A 13220-nucleotide genomic window follows, 5' to 3' on the forward strand; every position below is an offset into this window, starting at 1 on the left:
AGTATTAAATGTTAACAGGTTGGATATAATAATCGTAGAGTAGACAGTGGTCCCTCATTTATTGCAGGGGTTCTCAGAATAACTAGCCCCTGGTCACAGTTCTCACAATTGATTCTCAAAGTGCAAACCTTTGTAGATTGCAAAACGTAAAAGTATTATTATGCCGCGGTTTGTCTTCATCTGCCCGCCACTTTCGTGCGCCTTTTTCCCTCACGGTGCAGGTGTCTATTTCCGAATGAGGCTCATAGTTATGGGTGTTTTTGTGCTGTTTTTTCTATTGGACGCGATGGTTATCAAAACCAAACGTGATAAATTTGGCAAGCGCAGGAGATTTGTCAATCAGGCTGCAGAATGCAATGCTGTACTGTGCAATAAAAAATCAGCGAAAAAGCAAAGCAGTGACGGATGAACAGCGGGACCACTGTGTACTGTTTATTAATAAACAATAAAATATATTCCTAAATGACAACATGCATAAAAGCAGAACGGTATTTGTACGTCAGTGGGAAAATAGCGGTGGCTTGCTAGCTTTTGTGCGGCTTCCCCGGGTCAGTGAAAACTTTAAAAAGAGAAATGAATGAACTTACCAAGTTGCCCGATCTCTTCACATATCTTCCTCCAAGCTCGGTCCTTTTTATTCCTGTCTCGGTACTGAAAGCAGCTGGTGTCGTACAGCTCCGAGTTGTTTGCTACCGCATTGATTAGCCTTCCCCTCCATTGAAGTATGAAAGGCTTTGGCTGGATCTGCCCCTTTGACCTAGGTAACAGCCACGTCACCAGGCTCCTGATTGGTTGTCGCGGCGCGATTTGACGCTGGAGTTCAGATTTTTCCAACTCGAGCGGTAGACGCGAAACGCGCGTATGCACAAAGTGCAACACAAAAACTCACGCGCGTGGTTTTATTCGCGCGTCAAACGCGCCTGACGCGCTACACTGACGCGCGTTTCACGCGTTTTGGCATTTTCGCGACGCAAATCTGCTTCCGAATTTTCGCGGGACCCGCAATCGCGCGTCATCGCGCCTTTCCATTGACTTTACATGTAAACCTGACGCTCTATTCGCGTCCATCGCGTTCGGTGTGAACACACCGTAATTCCGTTGTTTTCATTCAAACTCTGTTCTCTACATTCTAATTCCGTTGTTTTCATTCAAATTCCATTGTTTTCATTCAAATTCCATTGTTTTTATTCAAATTCTGTTCTGTACATTCTAATTCTGTTGTTTTCATTCAAACTCGGTTATGTACATTCTAATTCCGTTGTTTTCATTCAAACTCTGTTCTCTACATTCTAATTCCGTTGTTTTCATTCAAATTCCGTTGTTTTCATTCAAATTCCATTGTTTTGATTCAAATTCTGTTCTGTACATTCTAATTCTGTTGTTTTCATTCAAATTCCATTGTTTTCATTCAAATTCTGTTCTGTTCATTCTAATTCCGTTGTTTTGATTCAAACTCTGTTCTGTACATTCTAATTCCGTTGTTTTCATTCAAACTCTGTTCTGTACATTCTAATTCCGTTGTTTTCATTCAAACTCTGTTCTGTACATTCTAATTCCGTTGTTTTCATTCTAATTCTTTTGTTTGTTTTAAACTTCCATTGTTTTCATTCAAATTCTGTTGTTTTCATTCAAATTCCATTGTTTTGATTCAAATTCTGTTCTGTTCATTCTAATTCCGTTGTTTTCATTCAAACTCTGTTCTGTACATTCTAATTCCGTTGTTTTCATTCAAACTCTGTTGTTTTCATTCTAATTCCGTTGTTTTCATTCAAACTCTGTTCTGTACATTCTAATTCCGTTGTTTTCATTCAAACTCTGTTGTTTTCATTCTAATTCTTTTGTTTGTTTTAAACTTCCATTGTTTTGATTCAAATTCTGTTGTTTTCATTCAAATTCCGTTGTTTTCATTCAAACTCTGTTCTGTACATTCTAATTCCGTTGTTTTCATTCAAACTCTGTTCTGTACATTCTAATTCCGTTGTTTTTTATGCAAACTGTGTTCTGTACATTCTAATTCTGTTGTTTTCATTCAAATTCCGTTGTGTTCATTCTAATTCCGTTGTTTTTATTCAAACTCTGTTCTGTTCTTTTTCCGTGGTCATCATTTAGGAACGTGGTGGGTAGCCGAAAACGTAATATGTTGACGATTTGTCACCTAGCGTATGTTACGCTTTGGGAGTGAGAACGTGTTGTCTGTACATTCTAATTCTGTTGTTTTCATTCAAACTCGGTTATGTACATTCTAATTCCGTTGTTTTCATTCAAACTCTGTTCTCTACATTCTAATTCCGTTGTTTTCATTCAAATTCCGTTGTTTTCATTCAAATTCCATTGTTTTGATTCAAATTCTGTTCTGTACATTCTAATTTAGTTGTTTTCATTCAAACTCTGTTCTGTACATTCTAATTCCGTTGTTTTCATTCAAACTCTGTTCTCTACATTCTAATTCCGTTGTTTTCATTCAAATTCCATTGTTTTCATTCAAATTCTGTTCTGTTCATTCTAATTCCGTTGTTTTCATTCAAACTCTGTTCTGTACATTCTAATTCCGTTGTTTTCATTCAAATTCCGTTGTTTTCATTCTAATTCTGTTGTTTTCATTCTAATTCCGTTGTTTTCATTCAAATTCTGTTCTTTTCATTCTAATTCCGTTGTTTTCATTCAAACTCTGTTGTTTTCATTCTAATTCCGTTGTTTTCATTCAAACTCTGTTCTGGGCCCTGTGCTTCGTACGTCGCTTACTACATCCAAGATCAAATGAAACATCCAAGACCAAATCATCGCGCTAACTCTGAGCTCGCTATTCCGGTTCCCCGAACACACCTGTTGTTGACGATTAGTATAGGTGGATGAAGTAATGTGAGATCACTGGGTGGCCCAACAGGGGCTACGCATCGATAGTAGAAACATTGATCGGCAACCCTTTGATTGGTCGGCGAAAATGTCGAAGGAGCGTGCTCGGTATTTTTCGGCAGCAGAGCAAGAACTCTTGAGTGAGGGATTTCAGGAGTTTCAGAGTTTAATTAAAACGCAAGGGAACACTGCAAAGGCTGCAAAAGCAAGGAGAGAGGGCTGGCAGAAAGTTGCTGACAAATCAAACTCGTAAGTAATTCAATAATAACAATAATAATGGAGTGGATTTATATAGCGCTTTTCAAGGCACCCAAAGCGCTTTACAATGCCACTATTCATTCACTCTCACATTCACACACTGGTGGAGGCAGCTACGGTTGTAGCCACAGCTGCCCTGGGGCAGACTGACAGAAGCCAGGCTGCCATATTGCGCCATCGGCCCCTCTGGCCAACACCAGTAGGCGGTAGGGTAGATTTATCATATCACACCATATTATCCAATATTATATTACATTATATTATATTATAATATGTTATATTATATCCCCTTTCACATTAGAGCCACAACAGGACCCACTAGAACATGGGAACAAGTAAAAGTGAAATATAAGAATATTCTACAGAATGGTAATATTTATCACTTATATTGCTTGTCGTCTCTTGGAAAGAGACCCTGGAATACTCTGTTTGTTTGTTCATAACAGCAACCAAGAAAAGGGCAGAGCAAAAAAAAAGACAGGTGGTGGTCCTGCACCCCCTCGTCAACAAGTTGGTTAAGTGAATAATACCCTCACGGGAAAATCGATATCTCTCTATGAGCACACTGTCGCGCTGAGCTAAAGGATCCTGTCTGTCCCGCAATATACGCTGAATTCTGAGGACTCTCCTTATCAATCTTGCAAACATGCGATAGTTTATATCTGTGCTGTATTGAAGAGATCTATAAAAGGTTGCCAGGTTGAATGGAATTCTTCCAACCTCCCCCTAGGTAGGAGTTTAATTCTTTCCAGCTGCAAATGTCTCATTACATCTTGTATTAACGCTTATGTGATAGGATGCACTTTTTGTTTCCAGTTTAATAAAATTAAACGGCTTCACTCCAAATAAAGCACAGATTGGGTCTGGTTTAAGTGGGGGTTTTTTTTTAGAATCTTAGACAAGGTTTGAAAGACATTATTCCAGTATGTTGTTATACAGGGACAATTCCAAAACATATGCGCCAATGAAGCAGGTTTCTGTTTACATCTTTCGCAGGATGAGTTTACATTGAGGAACATTTTTGACAGTTTTCATTTTCAGTTGCGGATGATAAAGGATTCAGAAAGTTTATTCATGCAGGCCCATATGACAGAGATTATGCATGTTGTTTTTGTTTTCATATTTTAATTTATATTTAATTGTATTGTGTTTTGCAGTATTTTGTGTTGTTTCACTTTAAATTTGTAAAAGGAAAAAGCTGAACATTTAAATAGTTCAAAGTTGAAATGTGATGAATAGTTGATTTTTGTATTATATGATTTATTTATTACATTTTATGTGGAGGGAATAAATAAAAGTATATTTACGGTGGCCCCTGTAGACAAAGCACATACAAACTTCAAATCTCGTACGAACTCTGAAGCACGTACAAACCCTGAAGCACGTAAAAACACGTAAAAACTCCAAAATACGTACAAACTCCGAAGCACGTACAAACTCCAAAACACGTACAAAAGACAACAGAAGTGCTCCAGGATGCTAGGGGCAGTGTTGAGCTTTTGTTACCTAGTGGCTACACAAGCCAGCAAGTACCAACGACCGGATTTGGTGTGTGGTAATAACAGGTAAATGAACTTTTTTTTTAATAATTATTTGACTATATATGAATGCTTGTGTATAAATACATAAACAATACACATATGCTTTCATGCTTTCAATTTTTTTTTTTTAATACTTTAATTACATTTATGCACATATTACAATCTCTCGTTGGGAGACAACATTTGTGCAACAACATCTTGAAAAGGTTGAATAAGAAACCAAACGGAAAAAACAAAAAAACAAAAAACCACATATATACATATAGGCCTACATAAATATATGAAGGCCATTTTTATGACATATAACAGTTTCCTTTCTGCGAACACTTTAACATACATGTGGCTTACTTAGTACACCAAAAACACAATCATTAAAAGGATAGAGATTGAGTCCCATTGTCGCATATCAAAGCAGCCTCTTTACATGAATCCCTCAGTAATTCTAAAGATGACAAAAAAGATTTTAATTCAATTTTCAATACAGTTAGGGAAGGTCTTTTACTTTGCCATTTGCATTTGTGTACGTGGTATTTGCCCATAATTATCACCACCTTGTGTAGCATGGACAGTTCCTTAGATGGATCACCATTATTATATAAAACTTGTGTTAGAGTCAGTGGGGTCATCCCATCTGTTCTTATACTCAACCAGTCTACTAGATCTTGCCAAAAGTCAGTTGTTACTGAGCAGGAAAAAAACAAATGATCAATACTTTCCGCATTTTGTGAACAAAATCCACATGGCTCTACCTCAAACCCAAACCTTTTTTTAAGCATTTCAGCTGCTGGGTAATATCCATTAATTATTTTAAATTGCATTTCTTTGACTTTGGGGGGGATAGGCCATTTTAAAAAAGTGCCTATATTTGTTCGTTATTTTAACATTACTCCCTTTTAGTTTTGTGTTACTGTTAAAGTCGTGAAATAATTTGTTTTTAAATATCTTGTTCATGGTTTTATTATTACAGTTTTTATCCATCAAAGGAATCTGGTTTAGATGTAAAGAAGGTAGACTAATTTGTGCCTTAGAGTAATACAAATAACCTTGAATCAAACTCAACAGAGGTAAGGGGATTGCCTTACAAACCTTGTCATATTCTCTAAGGGAACACTGAATGTTAAACTTAGCATTAAAAACACCCACTGAGAGAAACTGACCCCTTTCATCAAGTAAGTCTGTTATAAAGATTATGTTTTTTTCAAACCACTCTTTAATAAACAATGACTTCTTATTAATTGTAATTGTTCTGTTATTCCACAAGGTGAAGCACGCTCAAAATCAGAATTTTTGGCTTGAGTTCGTTCAATGCTGAAAATATGAACAAAGGGCGCCACCTGGTGGACAAATAAAAATATTTAAGGCCAAGACTCCAAAGTGTCACCCTCAATTTGGCTATATTCCATTCAACACAGTGCAAATGGCTTGGAATTGAAAAATGCAAAAGCCACAAAATGGTCCCAGGGCCTTTTAAGCATATATATTTAAATCCCAACAGTGGATAGTTTAGTCTGAGTTTCGGCTTTGTTGCTGGAACAATTAGTATTTAAATGATCAAACAATCCTCAAAGAGAGAGAAAGTGAGTAATGTGTGATGCGGACCATTCTGACAGACATTTAGTCATAATGTAAATATCACTGCTCTTAACACACCTGCTATCTATCTATACACAGCTGCAAGAAGAGAATCATTTGGTACTACCATGATTTCACTCAACTTGAATACAACCTGACTAAGCTAATTAACACACATAGTTGTGTTCTTCGAAGGCTGGTATCCTGCAGGTTTTAGATATTACCCTGGGTGAACACACCTGAATCAAATGACTAGTTGATTACCAGGCCTCTGGGGAACTTGTTGAGGAGGTAATTTAGCCATTTAAATCAGCTGTGTTGGCTCAAGGACACATCGACAACCTGCAGGATAGCGGCCCTCGAGGCCTGGAGTTCGACATCCCTACTGTAAGATTGGCATCTTTCTTGGCCTAGTTGTACTTACATCTTATGCCATCAGCTTGTCCTAGGTCACAGTTTCCTTCCACATATAGCTTTGCAAAAACTGCATAAAAATCACTTGCAGCAACAAAAACATGATATTCCAGAAACACGCTTCGCCGATCCATCAGCTGTTTGTAACACTTCCTACGTCCATCAGCGCGAACTATCACATGACCGCATGACCTGCCCGAAACCGGAAGTGACGTCATTTTGCGGAAATGTAGTTTTTTACGATCGGGCCCTTATGAGCTTGTGTTTTACTTCTTATGTGTTTTAAAAAGTTATGTTTGAGTTTATGACTTTCTGTGTCGTTTCTGGGATGCTTAGGACTCATATTGCACTGCTGGAAATAGTTTATTTTGATGCATATGCTGTTATTTTGCAAATTTGCATTATAATATTTATTTTCGTTTTTCCTGCAGTATATAAAAATTGGTGTATTTCAAAAATAAAACTATGAAGACACTCAAAATAAATTTCCTGTGGTGGGACAACAATTCTGATGGCTAAAGATCCAAACGGGACACAAAAAAAAGAAAAAAAAATCAACTAAACTGTTGCTTAGCAACCCCTTCGAAGCCACCTGCTTGAACAACACGTTCTCACTCCCAGCTCGTCAAATGTGTGACGCATGGTCAGGCTCCCTCTGCTTTACTTATCGACGCGCAGGGTACCCCCCTTGCGTTGAGAATTGACGTGCAGGGTCCTCTTATTGAATACTATAGAGCTTCATAAACGTTGTTTATTGACGACAAGAGATTGCCGCAGAAGAGCCTGTTGTCCGTATATTTATACATTTCCGAAATCACATTGTAGTGACGTATATAGAACACAATAAATTATACCATGTAAGAAACTACCTGAGAAACAGCAGATACAGCAGATAAATTAATTATAGGCTATTACTTTTGTATCGTTTATTGCATTTATGGAGGGAGAGGTGTATCCTGGGTAATGGCACAGCTAGCGAGTAGGTGACTTTATTCACCCGCTTTGGATGTGTTCAGTCCATCAGGCGTTATAAGCAGAAATCAGTCCAATAAATATGGGCCATCTCCACCTGCTAGATTGTTCAGAAGGTTGTTATCATCCATCCAGATGGAGGATCACTAACAGGAGCGTGGGAAGACTCCAGAATCCACTCTGGCTGGTAGGGCTGCTCGATTATGGCAAAAACGATAATCATGATTATTTTCACTGAAATTGAGATCTCGATTATTTGACGATATTTATTTAACCCTTTAAGACCTACCATAGAACCAAGTCCGCCAGAGCTTATATTATTTTTTTACATGTTGTAGTGCCATTTGTGAGAGCATTTCAAGTTGCTATACATCAATACAACTGTTATAGCCCATATTTTAATAATATGTATGCATTAAGTCCATAGTAACTACATTAATTGCAAAAAAGTGCAATAAACTACAAAAAATTGAAAATAGTTTTTGTTTTGTTTTTTACATAAAGGGAGTGCAGAATTATTAGGCAAGTTGTATTTTTGAGGATGTTACGTCCCCCCCGAAGGGGTCTAGGCATGCGAGTGAGGGGACCAGTAACAAATGAGTCCAGGACAGAATGAAAGGAAAGCAGACAGGTGTTCTTAGTAAATAACATAGTCTTTATTATAGATAATCATAACATAAGGAGCCGGCAACGCTGTATTACCAATAACATGCCGAAAAAGGGAAAAAAGGTTGCAACAACAAAGAACACAACAACCAAACAAAAACTCCACACCACGAGGAGGCACTTCCAGGAGCCCACAAGCTCACCCTGTCACTAACAGCAGCTGGCTTTACTGCTGCCAAGGCCCACAAGCCCACACTACTCACGTAAAGCAGCTATACTGCTTCCACAACTCCACAACTCCACACTTCAGGCAGGCTACCTACAAACCAAGCAGAGACACTCCACACTGCTCACAGCTCATCCCCAGCTTATATGACTTCAGAGAGGTGATTGCTGACTGGGCCCAGGTGGCAAACGAGGCTAATCAGAAGCAGCTGTGTCCTGGGGAGAGAGGAGCGTGAGAGAGAGAGAGGGGGTAGGAGTAAGAAAGTAGGAGGCGAAGAAAAGCACCACACCCACACAAGGGCTGTATCAAGAGGCCCAGCTAGGGCCGTAACAGAGGAATAATTTTATTATTGAACAACAACCATGTTCTCAATGAACCCAAAAAACTCATTAATATCAAAGCTGAATGTTTTTGGAAGTAGTTTTTAGTTTGTTTTCAGTTTTAGCTATTTTAGGGGGATATCTGTGTGTGCAGATGACTATTACTGTGCATAATTATTAGGCAACTTAACAAAAAACAATTATTTATTTTTACCAGTGAAACCAATATAACATCTCCACATTCACAAATATACATTTCTGACATTCAAAAACAAAAGAAAAACAAACCAGTGACCAATATAGCCACCTTTCTTTGCAAGGACACTCAAAAGCCTGCCATCCATGGATTCTGTCAGTGTTTTGATCTGTTCACCATCAACATTGCGTGCAGCAGCAACCACAGCCTCCCAGACACTGTTCAGAGAGGTGTACTGTTTTCCCTCCTTGTAAATCTCACATTTGATGATGGACCACAGGTTCTCAATGGGGTTCAGATCAGGTGAACAAGGTGGCCATGTCATTAGTTTTTCTTCTTTTATACCCTTTCTTGCCAGCCACGCTGTGGAGTACTTGGACGCGTGCGATGGAGCATTGTCCTGCATGAAAATCATGTTTTTCTTGAAGGATGCAGACTTCTTCCTGTACCACTGCTTGAAGAAGGTGTCTTCCAGAAACTGGCAGTAGGACTGGGAGTTGAGCTTGACTCCATCCTCAACCCGAAAAGGCCCCACAAGCTCATCTTTGATGATACCAGCCCAAACCAGTACTCCACCTCCACCTTGCTGGCGTCTGAGTCGGACTGGAGCTCTCTGCCCTTTACCAATCCAGCCACGGGCCCATCCATCTGGCCCATCAAGACTCACTCTCATTTCATCAGTCCATAAAACCTTAGAAAAATCAGTCTTGAGATATTTCTTGGCCCAGTCTTGACGTTTCAGCTTGTGTGTCTTGTTCAGTGGTGGTCGTCTTTCAGCCTTTCTTACCTTGGCCATGTCTCTGAGTATTGCACACCTTGTGCTTTTGGGCACTCCAGTGATGTTGCAGCTCTGAAATATGGCCAAACTGGTGGCAAGTGGCATCTTGGCAGCTGCACGCTTGACTTTTCTCAGTTCATAGGCAGTTATTTTGTGCCTTGGTTTTTCCACACGCTTCTTGCGACCCTGTTGACTATTTTGAATGAAACGCTTGATTGTTCGATGATCACGCTTCAGAAGCTTTGCAATTTTGAGACTGCTGCATCCCTCTGCAAAATATCTCACTATCTTTGACTTTTCTGAGCCTGTCAAGTCGTTCTTTGGACCCATTTTGCCAAAGGAAAGGACGTTGCCTAATAATTATGCACACCTGATATAGGGTGTTGATGTCATTAGACCACACCCCTTCTCATTACAGAGATGCACATCACCTAATATGCTTAATTGGTAGTAGGCTTTCGAGCCTATACAGCTTGGAGTAAGACAACATGCATGAAGAGGATGATGTGGACAAAATACTCATTTGCCTAATAATTCTGCACTCCCTGTAGACATGTTGTCCTGGGCTCACTGATGGACAAATGCGTCACCTTTCTACTGAGTCAGAAGAAACAGTCATTTTATCCCATTTCTTTCCTTTTCTTTCTATTTTTTTTGCCTGGAAAATATCAGCTACAGGCACTTCAAACAGTTCAGTGACTAAACATGCAGATTTCCTGTTATTGAGGGGGGATCTCATTACAGCAAAGTAATTCACTCCTCAGTGGCTGCTTTGGAAATGCATCTACACCCGAGAGCTCCAGCGTGCCCATAAAAGAGCTAAATTAGCACATGGTAGTTTGACATTTTGTGGCCATAGGGGAAGTGTTTGCGGGAAATGAGGTGCTTTATCTGGCCGCCTGCTTTACATTCAGCGTAAATGTGAGCTCTTGATTCAGCACTGCGCTGAGGAAGAATCACTGTAACAGATATGACAGGTAGGTGCTCTGTGTCGAGCCCTAAAAAGCCCTCTGTCCTTCCTCACACATGCTGTTGGATAGTGTTTCATCATCTGCGGTTCCATTAAATTTGTTTCATCTGTCATCCGATACACCATAAAGGCATGACGCTGGGGACATAAAAACATGGGTTGCGTGTCAGTGAAAATAATGGCAGGAGTTAGAGCTGACACTGTAAAATCAACACAGAGGAAAGAGGAAAAAACCTAATATGATCTATGAAAGATCTTCCTTGCTTCAGATGGGAGAGTAGCTTCAATGTGATGTTCAAGGAAATCTGAAACATTTGACCCACGAATGGTCAAGTGCAGATCTACTTCAGGTATATTTATACTCCTTCACTCAGTAGGTCTGTTTGGTAGATCAGCCCTTCATCTGTCAGCGTGGCAATCGACTAAGATGAAAGACACGTGCTGGGTGGAGGAAATAGCTCAGATGGAAGAGTAAGAAAAGACAGGAGGGAAGGCGAGTGAATCAAATTTCTGAGGAGGAAACCTTGTTTTAGGGAAATGTAGCCCGGGGCTATGTTTAATACATTAAAAGCAACCAGTAATGTTATCACCCAGAGTTACAGGGAAATAAATAACATTAGATGCGACTAACATCCAGTAGCGGTCCAGCCAGAGGCTCTATTACCAACCACAAAATCATATTCTTGCTATGAGAAAAGTATGTGTTTTTAAATACAACAGTTTTTAGTCAGTGACTCATTTGTTGTGACACTCAAAGCATCAGAAGGTGATTTTTAAATATTAAAACATGATTTTCTTTATTACCATTCATGTATATCTGCACTGTCTGTTGTTGACTGTCTGTTGCTGAGCGTATTTGTACTGGCCTTTGGTGTCAGGTATGAGCCACATGGGTCATACTGTTATTCTTTGTGTGTTTGTTTTTGGGTACTGACAAAAAGGGAAAAGTCCAGGGAAGACATCACAGCGACACTAATACGGACATCCGTCAGACATGAGGCCACATCCCAGATGCTAATACAACTTTCATTTTTTTAACAGCCTTAAATGTTCTTAAATGGATGTTCATAGATCTGTGATCCATTTCCAGGAAATATTTGCCACTGAGGTTAAAGCTAACAGATGCATATCATTTGATGATCAATGACAGCTGTGTTCCTGTCATACAGTCTATAGCTAGTGAATATTTAATAAAAAACATGGCTCCTGGCTTAAACACTGGCAAGACTTATCTTGGATGTGAGACTAACTGTCATGGGCTGGGTCGTGTGACCCAGTGTTTGAGTTTTATGTATTTTGTATCCGTTTTTGATCTAGTTAATTTCTAGGTGGCTATTTAGTCCTTTATTTCTTTTTTTTTCTTTTTTTCTTCTTTTTTTTGTGTCCCGTTTGGATCTTTAGCCATCAGAATTGTTGTCTTAAGGCCAAGAAAGATGCCAAGCGGATTTATTTTACCAAGTGGATCATCATGGCCTTGCCATATTGGTCCATTTGATTGACCTTTATTATAATTATGAATTTATTTTATTTTCAGTTCCTACAAACGGGACAGACATGACTGGGGGATAGGACAGGGAGAAAGAATGAAAGAAAGAGAGGGAGAGAAAGAAAACCAAAGGGGAGAAGAGACGGTGAGAAAGGGGGGAAGAAAAAAACAAAAAAACAAAACACCTGGATCACCTGTATGGAGAAAAAAAAAACAGAAGAGAAAGCAAACAACAAAGAGCAACATAATAAAAAAAACGGCACCATCACAATAAACTAGCTAGCAGTAGATATCAGTAGATACTAAGTAATAAACGATATTGTGCAGCACGCAAGATAGACAGCGCACAATGTGCTTTGAGGCAGCATCCAAGAAAGGTGTAGTCCGCGTCTGTGAATACCCGTGTGTACACCTGTGTGCATACCTGTGTGGATCAGCATGCTTGTATTCCAAAGGTTTCTCCATGTAACGATCTGCTAGGGAGTGTGGGGAGCCACAGCCCCGTCCTCCAGGGTATGAAGCAGGTATGGAGGAGATCAAAACTCCAGACATCCAGAGGTCCTATATTTCTTAGTTGTTTCTGTCATCTCCCCCTGTACTCAGTCTCCCTGATTCGTGCATCTACCTGTCATGTTTCATGTCTGTGTGGTTATGTTAAGTTCATGTCATGATTTATCTTCATGTCTATGTCTCTGTGTTTCCTGTTTTATTTTGAAAGAGTCTGGTGTTCTTTGTTCACTGCATTTAGTTTTACTCTCCCCTGTGCTGTCATTATGTTTCATGCTAGTCAGCTGTATCCTCATGTGTCTCCACTTCCCCTGATCACCTCATGTGTGTATTTAGTCCTCAGTCTTGCTGTGTTTAGTGTTGTGTCGTCTGTGTTATCTCCCCTACCCCTTGTCACAGTTTCCCAGCCATATTAAGTCATGGTTTGTATGTTGTTTAGTCATAGTCTATTTTCTCGGTAAGAGTCATAGTTTCCTAGTCTATGTTCAGGTTTTCCCTCAGTTACTTTGTTGTTGTTTTTT

The sequence above is a fragment of the Astatotilapia calliptera genome, chromosome 17, assembly GCF_900246225.1.
Source record: "Astatotilapia calliptera chromosome 17, fAstCal1.2, whole genome shotgun sequence".
Lineage (NCBI taxonomy): Eukaryota > Metazoa > Chordata > Actinopteri > Cichliformes > Cichlidae > Astatotilapia > Astatotilapia calliptera.